Source organism: Hemicordylus capensis, chromosome 2 (assembly GCF_027244095.1).
Source record: "Hemicordylus capensis ecotype Gifberg chromosome 2, rHemCap1.1.pri, whole genome shotgun sequence".
Classification (NCBI taxonomy): domain Eukaryota; kingdom Metazoa; phylum Chordata; class Lepidosauria; order Squamata; family Cordylidae; genus Hemicordylus; species Hemicordylus capensis.
The window spans coordinates 326,222,603-326,236,619 of record NC_069658.1 but is presented as its reverse complement, the minus strand read 5'-3'; the positions used below and the strand labels follow the sequence as shown (position 1 = coordinate 326,236,619).

Below are 14,017 nucleotides of genomic sequence, written 5' to 3'. Positions count from 1 at the left end.
TGAGGATATTTGTCACTTGCTTCTAATTTTTACCTAGCGAGACCGCCTATTTTAGCATTCATATTTAATGGTATATACCAGTGGCCATTCTCGGAGGAGGAGCAGCTGTGATTTGGAGCCTTCTCACTGTAGGCAGCAGACACCAATCCCACTCCATTCTCTGCATTCTATCAATAGAATGCAAGGGCTGCTGCAGGAGATGGAAATGGAAAGGGTATTTTGTACATTGCTGGGCAAAATTCCACCAGCAAATGCAGTGTGGCCATATGCAGTATACTCTTTATGGGAGAAAGTTGGAGCAAGGGAAGAGAGACACACAGCGAGTGGTTATACTGCCTCTGGAATGTATCTCCAGAATGCTGGAAATAGAAGGCTACCAAAAAAAAAAAAAAAACCACCAGGGCCACAGCCCAAACCAAGTAACTGCAAGACCAAATTTCATCCTGTTGATTCTAGCCCATGACTGTGCTAGGAACTTACTTTCCCCCTTACAGCACAAGATCCTTCATGGTTCTGTCTGTTTCTCCATTTTAGCAAGCTCACTAAAAGGACTGCATGCTTTTTGATTTTTTTTTGGGTGGGGGGAGGGGGAGGCGGGATTCAACATCCCAGCTGAGGTAAGTGGGTAGTTTCTTACATTTCCTGCCTCAGTCTGTACAATGCAATGTGAACCAGGTCTGATTGTAGAGGTGAGATCAAAGAACTGACCTCTTTGAGGAAACTCTGATTCTTTCAGTCCTGATCTTCAGAGAATCCCAGTATGACCCTGTTGCACCTCAGTAAGTATGGACAGCTGAACTTATTTACAGGTTTCTATGCTCTTTGTTTGGTAGTCTTTTGTGTTATATTGGTACTACTCTCTTTCCATTGAGAGAAGAAAAATGCACACTGCAGCCAAGAGCCTTTTTATGGGGCGTTTTTGGTGAACAGACAAAGGGGGTTGGGAACCATGCCAAACCATGACATGACAAAGCATTTCTGTGAATAACTCCTATAAATATTTCTATCTCTTTTCTCTCATCAAGCTTTTGAAACCATGGAAAACCACTAGGCTGTGAGACTGAAGGTGGAAGAGGTGTTTACAAATGTCTGCCTGTGGATCCCATAAGACGCTCCCTGAGGACATCTGAGCCAACTATCACAAAGGGCTTTCAGAAGCCACCTGCCGTTGCCTGCGTGGTCTATGCTGCGTGTGCCCTGTGGGGTGAAGACAGAGTCTTAGTCTGAGAGGTTGTACATAGAAGACGTTTACAGAGTATGGGCCTGTTCCAGCTGGTCACACAGTCTGGCCGCTTCCCTGAAGCTGGAGGAGATGTCTAGGACTCCGGAGACTAAACATTGCTGTGGTTCCACTTGTGCCTAGGGTCTGATGATGGGAGCCATGGCCCTTTCTCGAGATTATACACAGAGTTTCTCTCTTACTGAATTTTAACTCTAGAGTCTTCATAGGTTTTTCCCACACTCCAAGATGTGCTTGAGTCGAGGGCTGGGAGCTAGATGCTCCGTTCTCCTTCACATTCCAGTTTGCCCCGTCGACCCCTCCATATGCACAGTGTTTGTTCCCTCTCATCGTCCCTGCAGTGGAGAGCATGGGATGAAGAGAACTTAGACCAGGACCTAACACTGTTTCACTACTGAGATAAGAGGCCATAGGACTCTGAAAGGCAGTGCGTAAACTGGCTGACTTTTGACTGAAGCCAATACTGGCCAGGCATGTCTATCAGCCACCCCAAAGCCATCCTGAAGCCATTCTAAAGCATTCAAATGGCAGTGCTTTCCATTGTTAGCGTTGTGCGTTGTTTTATGTATGCCTGGGGATTATTTTTATTTCAAAAACAGCCTTAATCATTCCACTTTTATTTACGTGTATACCTCATCAACACCCAGCGATTGGGAGTTTTGGGTTTTTTTTCTGTTCTTTTGTGTGTGTGTGAGGTTCTTTTTTTGTTCTTTTTTTTTTACTAACTTTGTATCAAACATATTTTTTCCCCTCTTTGCTTTGAACTGAGTTAGCACATGGGCTGTTGTCGGTAGAAGCAATAGCGTGCAGAAGGCTATAAAGAGCACAATCCAGTGTAATGAGATCAGAAGAGCTTGCCTCTGCCATCCTCCTTCCTACTACTGTGCAATTCAAGTCCTTCTTAAGCCATTACCAGTGGGCATGCTCAGAACGATGGAGGAGCTACTTGGAGCAGAATGTCATTGAACCTGCCAGTATGGAGCTCCTTGCACCGTAATCTACAAGAGCCGAAAGAAAAACCTGCAAAACCGCTCCTTTGTTGCTGTAAAGAGTTCAGCAAGTATACAGATGCTCTGGTTCCCATTTGTCTGTGCTGTCCGTTTCCTGCCCGTCTCTCGTCCACGCTGAGCATGCTCAAGAACAACAATTCATTGGTGTGACCCATAGGAGCTTCCATTCACCGTGGGTAACAGCAGAATGATTCTCATGTCTAATGTTCTATGCAATGAAATAACAAAATTTTAAAAAACAACTGTTAATATTTAATAAGTTCAATGTTATGTATAAGGATTTAATTGCAAATGTGCTATTGAGAAACTGGATAGATATCTTTATATCAAACACCTGTGTGTACGAGGTTTTCAATTAGTGGCATGCTTGACCCGTTCGAGGGACACTTTTGCCAAAGGGTAGACATAGAGCCGGTGACTGTCTCTGTCTGTTGTAGAGCATGGCTTGCTACTTCTCTGCACGGTTTCACCTACTTAGAATGCTTGCAGTTCTTTGCTTGAAGTTATTTTTTCTCTCCAGTTGGTTCATCTTCTCTACTGAATGCCATTAGCAGATTTATGCACTTGTTATTGAAGGCCTGTCAGTGATACCGTGAAGCGTAATTATTCTGCAGAATGTAATACCAGATGTTCTCTACCAAACAACATTAACTTTCTGCCTTTTGCCACAACCTTCCCTGCAGTAGCCACTAGTGCCCTCTCCTAGGGGATCCTAGGATTTATCTAGACCTGAAGCACATTCCTCCTGGCCAAAAATTAAATCTAGATCCTAGCTAGATTTAGGGCCTTCCAAGGCTGGGGAATTGCTCCAAAACGGGATATGCTGACAAACTCTGCAAGGGTAATTTGAACAGCTCTAGCATCAATAAGAAGCTACCCAATTTTCCTTTCAAAGGTTCAGAACCAGGGGACCAACACTGATGACTGCTGTTCCCACTAGTATGATATTAACAAACTGACAGCCCCTGAACCATCCTCATGCAGTTTGAAAGCTGGGGGCCAATGAAAGGTCCAGTTTAAGAAGTAGTAGATTCTAGAATCCAGAGCAATCCCACCCATTTCCATCATACTCTTACTGTAGTGATGGCACTGGGCCTTTTTCTGCATAGCTGGACTGAAAGGCAAAGCTCTGTTTTTGCCAAAAATGGAAGAAGGCTGTGTGTGACCTTTTGCTTTGAGAGGGACAAAGGTTAAGAGGCTAACGCCTCAGCAACAGAATACATTCTTGGAAGTGTGGAAGTCTTTTGATGCAAAACATATAAAATAGGAATTGCCCTTCTGATCTAGGCACTTGACAAAGATGTTCCATCTGTCACCATCTCTTTTAGTCAAGGCACAAATTCTATCCACAGAAGCTATTGATCCTGGCATGCAGTGCTCTGCCTTAGATTTGGGTGGCATACTTGATCACACTGACAATACTATGCAGGCACATCTGTTCCTACAGAATGTGAAATAAAGTTCATTTTAAAGAGAACCTGGCAGAGTGAATGTAAGGGCCACTTCACATATTGTGCAGGATCAAATTCAGGTTTGTCACCGTGCTCAGCAAAGAGCTACAGCTCATCTCAGCTCTCCAAATAGCATTCCTGAAAGATGCATGTTCGCAAACGTGCTTCTTGCACTCACACGTTATGTTTTACATGCCCACTTCAGTGAAGTGTTCACTCAATTTTTGAACAAGCAAGATGGCAGTGGCAACTGCAGATCTCTGAACCTAATTCCTTCCCAACCACATAGGCCTTTTCTTAGAGACTCCCCACAATGGCAAGTGCATAATCTGAGGATGCTTCTTCAGGGCTCTAGGTTGAATTTGTGTCCCCTACAGGTTCACTCAGCAGTGGCTGCTACAACTTCCCTCCATCCCTTCCATTGTAAATATTGTACAGTATGTAAAAAAACAAAAAAAAAACACTCATGTGGTATGAAGAACAAACAAAATCAACTCACAGGCCCCTTCTGTAGGGCTTCATCTTAATGACCAGCACACCTGCCAACTCTTGCTTTTGTGTACAAAAAGATCAACAAACAAAGCCTGGTGTTTGTGGCTGGCTCCTTTGGACTGTTCCTCTTCTTGCGAAGCATAGCAGAGTCTTGTAGAGTTGTTGTGGCTGTCACATGACATGTTCCTTCCATGCTCTCCTGCCTTCCATGTATCTTGAGTTCTCTCTCTCTCTCTCTCTCTCTCTCTCTCTCTCTCTCTCTCTCTCATTTTGGAGGTGGGAGGGTTCTGTATAAAAATAAACCCCATCAAACAAAAGAAGAAGTTTACAGTTGTAAGTGCAATGACCTAAATCCTTTATCTGAACATTGTAAATGATGTGTGTGTCCTGCTGTGCTCTGTGAGAACTTGTAGTATTTCAGTGTACCACCTCATGTATTGTGATTCCGTATGGGAAGTTGCCCTACAAGGTAATTCTGTGGAAAACAGAATAAAAGGACTTGATATGATTCACAAGGTGTTGTGGCCTAGTCCCTGCCTGTTGTGGGGGGGTGCTGAAGCTGGGGTATATTCTCTCTGTGCCTGGCTAGCTTTCCAGTTCCAGTGGTGGAGATAATGGCTTTCCTTGCATGGCCATATCTGGCCTTTCAAGGCCTAGCTCTCAGTGCGGTAGTAAACCTGTGTTTGGGCTGTACCAAGCGTTAGAAGTGATCAGTTATTGCATCGTAACATCATAAACTGCAGCAGCCACAGCCTGAGCCAGCAACACAGCCTGCTATGTACAAGTCATTTTGGGATTTTCCAAGCTCTAAAAGAAGGATCATACAATCAGAGAAGGACCATCTACACACCAGCACCAGCCATGTACAATTCAACCTGTGCATCATCTATATTATTAATTCTCCAAGACGGGCCATGCCTGGGGACATGGTAGAAAGGAGGCGATTGGCTGACTGAGTTTGCAAGCAGAAGCACCTGATTGGGCAGTGGGGATTCCATATGCAGATAGGGAGAAGGAGCCTGTGAGAGCAGAAGCACCATGGTGATTGAGCAGTGGGGATTCCATATGCAGATAGGGGGGAGGAGCCTGTGGCACTGTGGTGATTGGGCAGTGGAGATTCCTTGTGCAGATAAGGAGGAGGAGCCTGTGATGGTTAAGGTCAGTTGGAATGCAACTGTTGATGCGTCAAGAAGATGTTCTTGATTGCAGAGGAGAGGAATATATTAGAGGAGAGGAATATGAATATATGAATATATATATATATATATATATATATATATATATATATATATATATTCCTATGGATAGCAGGCAGGGGTCGGCAAAAAGACAGGTTGTGAGGGAGGAAAGAGCCCCTTCAGGAGAAGGAGGATGTCGTTGTGTGAATTAAATGAGGAAACAAGATGAACAAAATCTGTTAACTCAGGGAGGGAGGGAGAGAGAGAGAGAGAAAACATGAAGGGAGGAGGAAGAAAGAGTGGGAGCAGGAGTGGGATTCAGGTGAGGGTAGGGAGGTCTCTGGGGATATGGGGCTGCAGCTTGGCCAATAGGCGGCAGCAACGCTGCTGCCACGACCAAGAAGGGTGAGGGGGATCGAAGCAACGAGATGGAGGAAGAGCAGGAGTGCAGCTCAGGTGAGGGTGGGGAGATCTCTGAGGTCAGGGGAGCAATCAAGTACTAACGCTCAGATGCTCTAGAGCAGGCCTGCTCAACATAGGCCCCCAAGCTGTTTTTGGACTACAACTCCCATAATCCCCAACCACAGTGGCCAATAGCCAGGAATTACGGGAGTTGTAGGCCAACATCTGCAGGAGGGCCAAAGTTGAGAAGCCCTGCTCTAGAGCATGCAAGAGTTCCAACACTGAAGTGGAGAGAAATAATGGCGGTGGTCAGGATGCAGAGGTGGAGGGCCAGCAGGCAAAGCCCTACTGGCCAGGAAGAGGAAGCGGTGGTGGGGAGAAATAATGGTGGTGGCGAGGAGGTGGGCAGACAGCAGGCAAAGCTCTACCAGCCAGGAGGAGGAGGTGGGAGGCGGCAGCAGGATGGCCTGGCCCTGGCCTGCCCAATGAGGAGAGTTGCGGGGGGAGAGAGCTGCGGGGGGGGGAGTGGGCGAGCGAGCGAGCTGCGGGCGGGGGGGGCGAGCTGCGGGTGGGTGGGGCAAGCGAGCTGCACTCAGTGCCAGAGGCTCAGTGCACAACTGCACCAATTCTCTGTGTGGGGTCAGCTAGTTATACCATAATCAAAGATAAAGAGTGCCACAGAAAGTGGATCACAGAATCACTGGCTGCAGATGACTCAAAAGGACATTTCACACACCCAGCAAGGTATCTTGTACGTACACAGTAGATTATTGTCCCCTGCCTCCCAGTGTGCATTTCAGAACATATGACAAGTGTTACACACACAAACACCTATCCATCCATTTGTGCATAGGCCTGATTTGTGTGATACTTCCTCGGGGCGGGGCGGGGAGGGGAAGATAACACAGATTGGTCTCATTTGCTTGCCAGTTTATAAACATAATTCATCCCCCACCCTTCATGTTTTCTTGCGTGGAAGTGAGAAAAGCATTATTTTCCACCACTTGTATTCTTGCCCTGGGTGGGTGGGTAGTGAGTGTGTAAACTAGCCCAAAAAAACAAGCCAAAGTGGACAGCAAAGACACATACCAGTCACTAGTTGACTCACCTAGGATAAAATTCCTTCCCAAGCCCACATATGTAAATCAGTTCAGACCCACAGCAAATCCATCCACAATGTCTTTCTGAGATTCTCAAGGAAATATATTGTTGGAGCACAGATCTGTACCACCAACGGTCCATCTGCTTATTTAGAAGAAAAGAGCATCAAAACCCAGGATAGATGGGGATACAAGTTAGATCTTGTATCCATCTCTGATCCCAATTAGATCCCAATACCACCAAAGTGGGAAAGCACATGGGATCCTTCTGTACAATGACTCTATTCGTAAGTTGAGACACCATGTCTGGCTCATGGGTTATGCGTTTTCTGGATCTTGACCTCTCTCCAGCTCCAAGCCAGAAGAATTGCCCATCATGTTGTAGTGACATATGAATGTATGAATCTGCCTTATATTGAATCAGGGCAGGCCACTAATCCATCAGTATTGTCTTCACTGGCTGGCAGTAGCTCTCCAAGGTTTTGGACGGAGGGGGCAGCTCTTCCAGTCCTACCTGGAGGAAATGCCAGGAATTAAACCTGGGGCCTTCTGCATGCCCAACAAACATAGCCATTGAGCTATGGCCCCTGCTTTCATTTTGGAGGCTGTGCGCGTGGGGGGATGACAGCCATGCAGGCCTAAGAAATCTTTCACAGTTTCTCAGTGCCTCTCCAGTTCCAAAATCTTCACACACACACACACACACACACACACACACAACAAATTTCTGCTATCTGGCAGAGAAAAGGAGAGGCACTTCAGATCATTTTTTGAAGGAATACCACCCCAACCACTCCTACATACAAAACGATACAGAGCAAGGACAGCTAGATTAATGTTCACCTAGGGGGGCTACTGTGAGTTGGCCCTGAAGATGTACTTGCTTGCTTCTCCCCTGGGGCTGCTCCCCTCCCTTGCCAACATAGCTTAGCTCCACCAAGTGCTCATAGAAGCAGCAGCCCCAGTTGGCAGAACAAAACGGAAACTGTTCATCCACACGGACTGCTGTGCTAATGCTGTGTACCCAAGTTGTTCCTTTGAGGGGGGTGGCTCAGTTCTGGTGTCTGCAGAGTCAGAAGCAGACACAGGCTTTGCTGACAGTAACTTCTCTCCTTGCAATCAGGGGAGTCTTGCCTGAAGGAGCAGACAGCTTGTCCTTAGACCCAAGAGGGTTCAAAGGAATTTGTTGTATGTAAACAGCTTCTTTCAGGCACTCCTAGACAGTCTCAGTTACTATATGAGTTCCATTGGGCTGGAGGGCTGCAGAACAACTCCGTGCAACACCACAGATCTCACATTCACAGCGCTCCAGTGCCTTGCCCGAGGAACCGGATTGTACTGACTTGCAGGACTTCTTGGCAGGTGAACATGTGAAGCTGCTTTACATTTTGTCCAATCATTGAGCTATCTAGCCCAATGATTGGCAGCAATCCTCCCAGGGCTCAAGAGGAGGTGATTCCCAGCCTTGCTACTTTTGTTTTTTGTTTTTTTAACTGAAGGTGCCAGAGATGGAATCTTCTGAGACTTTCTGCAGGTTTCACCACAAATCTGCAGTCCTCCCTATAAGTCCAGGCTTTCTCGGCCTGTACAAAAGAGCATCAAAGATATCTGGCTACTCTGTTCATCATCTTAGGAACATAGGAAACTGCCTTCTACCGAGTCAAGCCATTGGCCCATCTAGCTCATTCTTATCTACACAGACCCTGCTTAGAGAAGGGTCTAATTCATGCTCGCTACCACAAGATCAGGTCTCCTTCTGCAGCATCCCAGAGACAGTATTCCAGATCTCTCCTGCTGTTAGCCTTTAGGGGGAATCCTTTAGGACAGGTAGTGGAACTCCATGCTTGATGGGGAGTTTCCCATTAATTCATTCATACTCAATTAAGGCTTTCAACAAAAGGATTCTCAAAGCAGTATACAGAGGGGGGGAAGAAAAAAATGATTCCCTGTCCCCAAAGAGCTCACAATTAAAAATGGGGGCACAAAGAAGACACCAGCAACAGCTGCTGGAGGGACCCATGCCTCTGACTACTCAGCAGGTGTGTAGGTAAAGGTATACAGATGTGTGGATGTATAGGTGCAGCTGTATAGATGCTGCAGATTACATCTGGATGGTCATCAATGGTAGTCTCATGTGAAGCACATCACAGTAATCTCACTTTGAGATTACAAAGGCATGAACAATGGTCATTAGTCTGGATCACATTGCTCTATATTTAGCCACCTCAACAACCAGGATGATCAGGCACAACCAAACATCTGAAAGCATCCCAAACCTGTGAACCGGAAAAGCTAAGGTACTGAATACCATAGGTGCCTCTATCTCCTCACCCCCAAGAGCAGTTACCATAATTACAGTCTTGCTTGGATTAATCTGCACCCAGCCCTTCACTATAACCAAGCACTATATAAGCCAAGCCTGCTCAATTTAGCACCCACCCACCCACCAGCTGCTTTTGGACTACAACTCCTATAATTCCCAGCGGTGGACAATAGCCAGGGATTATGAGAGTTGTAGGCCAACATCTGCAGGAGGGCGGAAGGTGAGCAGCCCTGATATAAGCACTTGCACAGCAAGATCTGGGTTAAATGAGAAAGAGGTACAGCTGGGTAGGCAAATCAGAATACTGATAACACTGAATTCACATCTTGTAGTTTCATACACACTTTGAAATGGAGGAATAACTGTATGGAACCCAGTGGGACTCAAACAGGGAAAGTCTCATAGGCTAGGTGAGCAGATATGCATTGCCACCTTTTGTGACCTTCCTCCCAAGCATGAATGGGACCACTCTAGAGAGCACAAATGTCCCCTACAAAGGCCCACAGCTGAGTCACTAATACTTCATCATCAACATTGTAAAAGGCTATAGAAAGGTCTCTTGGGATGAATGGAAAAAACTGCCTCATCAAGTTTAAGGTGACGATTATTGACCAGGACCACAAGCACACTGAGTACCATGGCCAAGTGAAAAGCCAAATGAGGAAGGGTCTAGAAAAACAGATGGTATCTAGCTGTATTTAGAAATTGGGGACAACCACTAGTTCAAGTGTTTTCTTCAGAAAGAGAGCATTTGAAGCTGGTCAATAGCTGGCTGGGTAATCTGTATACAACATTTATTTTATTTTATTCTATTTTATTTAGCAGAGATTGAATCACTGAGGATTTAAGGCTGTCCTCCAAATTGCTTCCCCAGAATAAGGCAATAATAGTTTGCCCTTTAATAATATATATTTTTTAAATTGATTGTTGTTAGTATTTCTGTTGTTCACCACCTAGAGTCTTTGGAGGAGGCAGTATATAAGAAGTTTCAATCAATCAATAAATCATAGAAGCAGCCAACAAAGAATACAGCTTGTCCCAATTTAGGTGCCTTTGTGATTTTTAGACTGGGCCAGGCATGGATTTATTTCAGGACTGTATGATGACGATGACCAGGGTCTTACCTCACATATCCTGCTTTTCCAGTGTATAGGTTCAGGCGCACAAGCCAAGCCACTTTCTGAAGCTCCATGCACTTGGAATATGGGGGGGGGGGGAGAGAACATGTACATCTACTCCTGCAGACTTCACACATAAACATGGCTCATCTGACATCTAAGGCTTTGAAAAGCACATGAAAGGTATTTCTTGGGAACAGCAGGGAAGGAGGCGCCCAGAGGCGGCTGCTTCCAGCACGGACACTGCCAGGGCTTAGCACGGAGGCCTGTTGAAGACACACTGCTTCTCACCGAGCGAGCTCCCTCCCCTCTCCCTCCCTCCCTCCCTCCCCCTCCTGTTGATTCCACCACCTCCCTCCCTTTGTGCTACGGTACCTGGGCCTCTCTTGCCCGCCCACCCCCTGCGGACGCAACTCCCACTCAGTGCCTGCACAGCCATCTGCCACCAAGTGCTTCGTGTTGCAGTTCAGCTGATGGTTAGGAACCCACACAGGAAATGCCAATCAGCATGTGTCAGTCGTCATTACCCTCCGATCACACTGCCGCCCGCCCCAGGCCTAGCTTCCCACTCCGCTTTGCAGGGAGATGCCTTCTGACCCCAGATGCTGCCGGCTGGATTCGTGGGGGAGTTGCTCCCAGGGCGCTCCGAGTCATTAGCGAGCTGGGCAGCAGGGGGCTGGCTCCTGCTGCCGACTGAAGCGGCCTCCTGCCGGCAGCCCCATCCATTCCCATTTGCCAGGCGCTGCCTGCAGACCCTGGAGCTGCACAGCTTTCCTGTGGGAGTCACACGGCATGTGCTATTCCCTGCTCAGAACTGGCACGGGAACATTGAGTCCCACACAGCCAGTACTGGCAAGTGTTGCGTGAGGCAGGCACCCCTTGTTTGCCAAGAGCAGTGGCTGCTCCATTCTCTGGCAGCATGAAAGAGCGGTGCCATGCCCTGATGGGACACATCAAATGGCAAGGGGTCCTGAGTAAAACAGGAGCTCTCTCCAAGGCTGCAACAAAGCAAGCCACTGTCCGCTTCCCAGAGCAGCAGGCTCTAGCCACCACCACCACCACCACCCGCCAACTGGTTGTTCTCTGCTCCGTGACCAAATCTCTTCTAAAGGCTCCCCTGCCCCTTGCCCGCCCATGACAGGACAAGAGTCACTCTACGCGCCCTGCTTCAACAACTGGATTTCAGAGCACAGAGCTCCTCAGAAGGAAGGACTCGTTAACTTGCCATTACCCAAGTTCCTGAAGAGAATTTGTGCCCTACATATCTGAGTTCTAAATATGTAATTAACTGAGGACCAGCAAAGACTCACAGGGGAGGGGGAGGGGAATAAATGACTGGAGGCGGCGGGGGGGGCGGTGGAAACCCAGCACGAAACTGCTGAGATCTGGGCTGACACGGGAGGCATTGCTTTGTGTTCAGCTAGAGGCCAGAGCCTCGTCCATCTGTTAAGGGGGGCAGGGCAATTGTCCTGCAGAGTTGGCTGTAGAGGTTCGGAGCTGTGTGGCCAAGAAGCTGCTCCTCACACTTTGCACTGGAGCTATACAGTGCAGAGTAGAGCCAGGGGTATCCACAGGAATTTTTGGGATGGTGGGGGACAAATTATATACATACAAAAGCAACTGCTGCTCCACATTAATCTGACTCTGAATATGGGGGGCAACCACCTCCTTTGACTGCACACACACACCCCAGACACACACAGATGGTCATGGGTAGAGACAGGGGCGGAACAAGGCTGGAGTGGGCCCAGAGACAAAATTTTAAAATGGGCCCCTCACTGATACACACACACACACACACACTTTACAATATATAGCCATGTGTCTTGCCTCTGGGGGGCACCAGGCAGCTGCCTCCCCTTGCCTAATAGTAGTTACGCCCCTGGGTAGAGAGGTATATTCCCCTCTCTCTATCCATGGCATATGGGGAACATTTCACTCTCTATTTTTACTCCTCTTCCCAGGATACTGGGAGAGAGAGAATTTCTCTCTAAAGTGGATAGAGAGAAATTCTTCTCCCTCTCCCATAACACTTGAACCAGGGGTCATCCCATGAAATTGATTGCCAGGAAATCTAGGACCAGCAAATGGAAGTACATTTTCACACAACATATAATCAACTTGTGGAATTCTCTGCCACAAGATGTGGTGACAGCCAACAACCTGGATGGCTTTAAGAGGGGTTTGGATAACTTCATGGAGGAGAGGTCTATCAACGGCTACTAGGCGGAGGAGGGCTATAGGCCAGGGTTTCTTAACCTTGGGGCCCCAGATGTTGTTGGACTATAACTCCCATCATCCTCAGCCACAAAGGCCATGTCTGGGGATGATGGGAGTTGTAGTCCAACAATATCTGGGGGCCCAAGGTTAATAAACTCTGCTATAGGCCACTTCCAGCCTCAGAAGCAGGATGCCTCTGAGTACCAGTTGCAGGGGAGTAATGGCAGGAGAAAGGTCATGCCCTCAACTCCTGCCTGTGGCTTCCAGTGGCATCCGGTGGGCCACTGTGTGAAAGAAACAGGATGCTAGACTAGATGGGCCTTGGGCCTGATCCAGCAAGGCTGACCTTATATTCTTATGTATACTGATAGGGGCTTTGCCCTCTTCATAGCTTAAAAAGCCCTTGGAGTAGTGATTAATTAAAAGGAAGTGCTTTTCCTTTTATTCTAATTAATACTCCCCCCCCCGCCCCGAGCCTTTAGCTTCAAAGTGGTCAGAGCCTTTAAATGTTTATAGCCTTATGGACTGGAGGCCAGGCAGAATTAGGGTCACATACCCTAAGCCTAGTTCCTCCTCCAGGATACCTGTCCAAAGTTTGATCAGGCCAAAATTCCTACACCCTGTTTTCCTGTGTTGCTATTTTTAACAGATATTCTCAAAATCTGTGCCTCCTAGAGGGTATGGAACATGCTCAGTCCTGACAGGGCTGTCCCCACCCCCATTTAATTTAAGAGAAATAAACTACCTTGTCTGTGAGCGGTCTGTTCTGCTATCCAGCTGACAGGCATGTGACCATGAAGTTCAGTATTAGAAAGAATACATTGAGGGTGTGTAAGGAATCACAGGGTGAGGAGAAGATACATGACAAGGAAATCCACCCCCCAACCCAATACCACAATAGCACAAAACTGCTGAGCTCTGGGGCTAGCTTGCTGCTGACCTCACCCCCCTGAGCCTCAGCACTCCTGTTCAATTGTTTTGCAGTGCTGACTGCTGAGGTTCAGTGTCAAATTGGTAGGAAATTGATCATCTGCTCAAGCACAGGAGGCACCAATCACCAAACTCACTCAGTTCACTATGTATGTGTACATACATACAGAATGAAACGACCAAAGCATCTCACTGCACGAGACACCATAGTTGTGTGCGTAAGCCACCTGCATTCAGAGTCTTTCCCAACGAAAGGTTAGAGTCCCAGATATATTCCATAATCAGCATGTTTGCATTGCAGAGACAACGGACTTACAGTAGTTTGACAACTGATAAGAAACTACTTGACCACAACTAATGGAAGTGGTAGATGGGGTCGCTGTGAAAACAGGCTTTAGGATTTCCTGTCCTTGTATGATGTGTGATTGCAGTCAGAGTCAGTCACTTTAGCACCTTTCCAGCCACATAGCAAATATATAAACGAAATTCATATTAAGGCAAAGATATTCATTAATGAAAGCAGGAAGTAATTTGGGATGAAAACAGGGATAAG

At 47.1% G+C, this 14,017-nt stretch overlaps 1 protein-coding gene across 3 annotated transcripts in view; it reads left to right on the top strand.

Annotated features, from left to right (window-relative positions):
• BSN (bassoon presynaptic cytomatrix protein) overlaps window positions 1–4,701 on the top strand; it is a 337,777-nt gene extending 333,076 nt beyond the window's left edge. For all 3 annotated transcript variants that reach the window (XM_053295172.1, XM_053295170.1, XM_053295173.1), the window contains one exon: window positions 1,026–4,701. The gene's annotated coding sequence lies outside the window, so the exon portion shown is untranslated. The remainder of the gene's footprint in view (window positions 1–1,025) is intronic.
• Window positions 4,702–14,017: the final 9,316 nt, after the last annotated feature.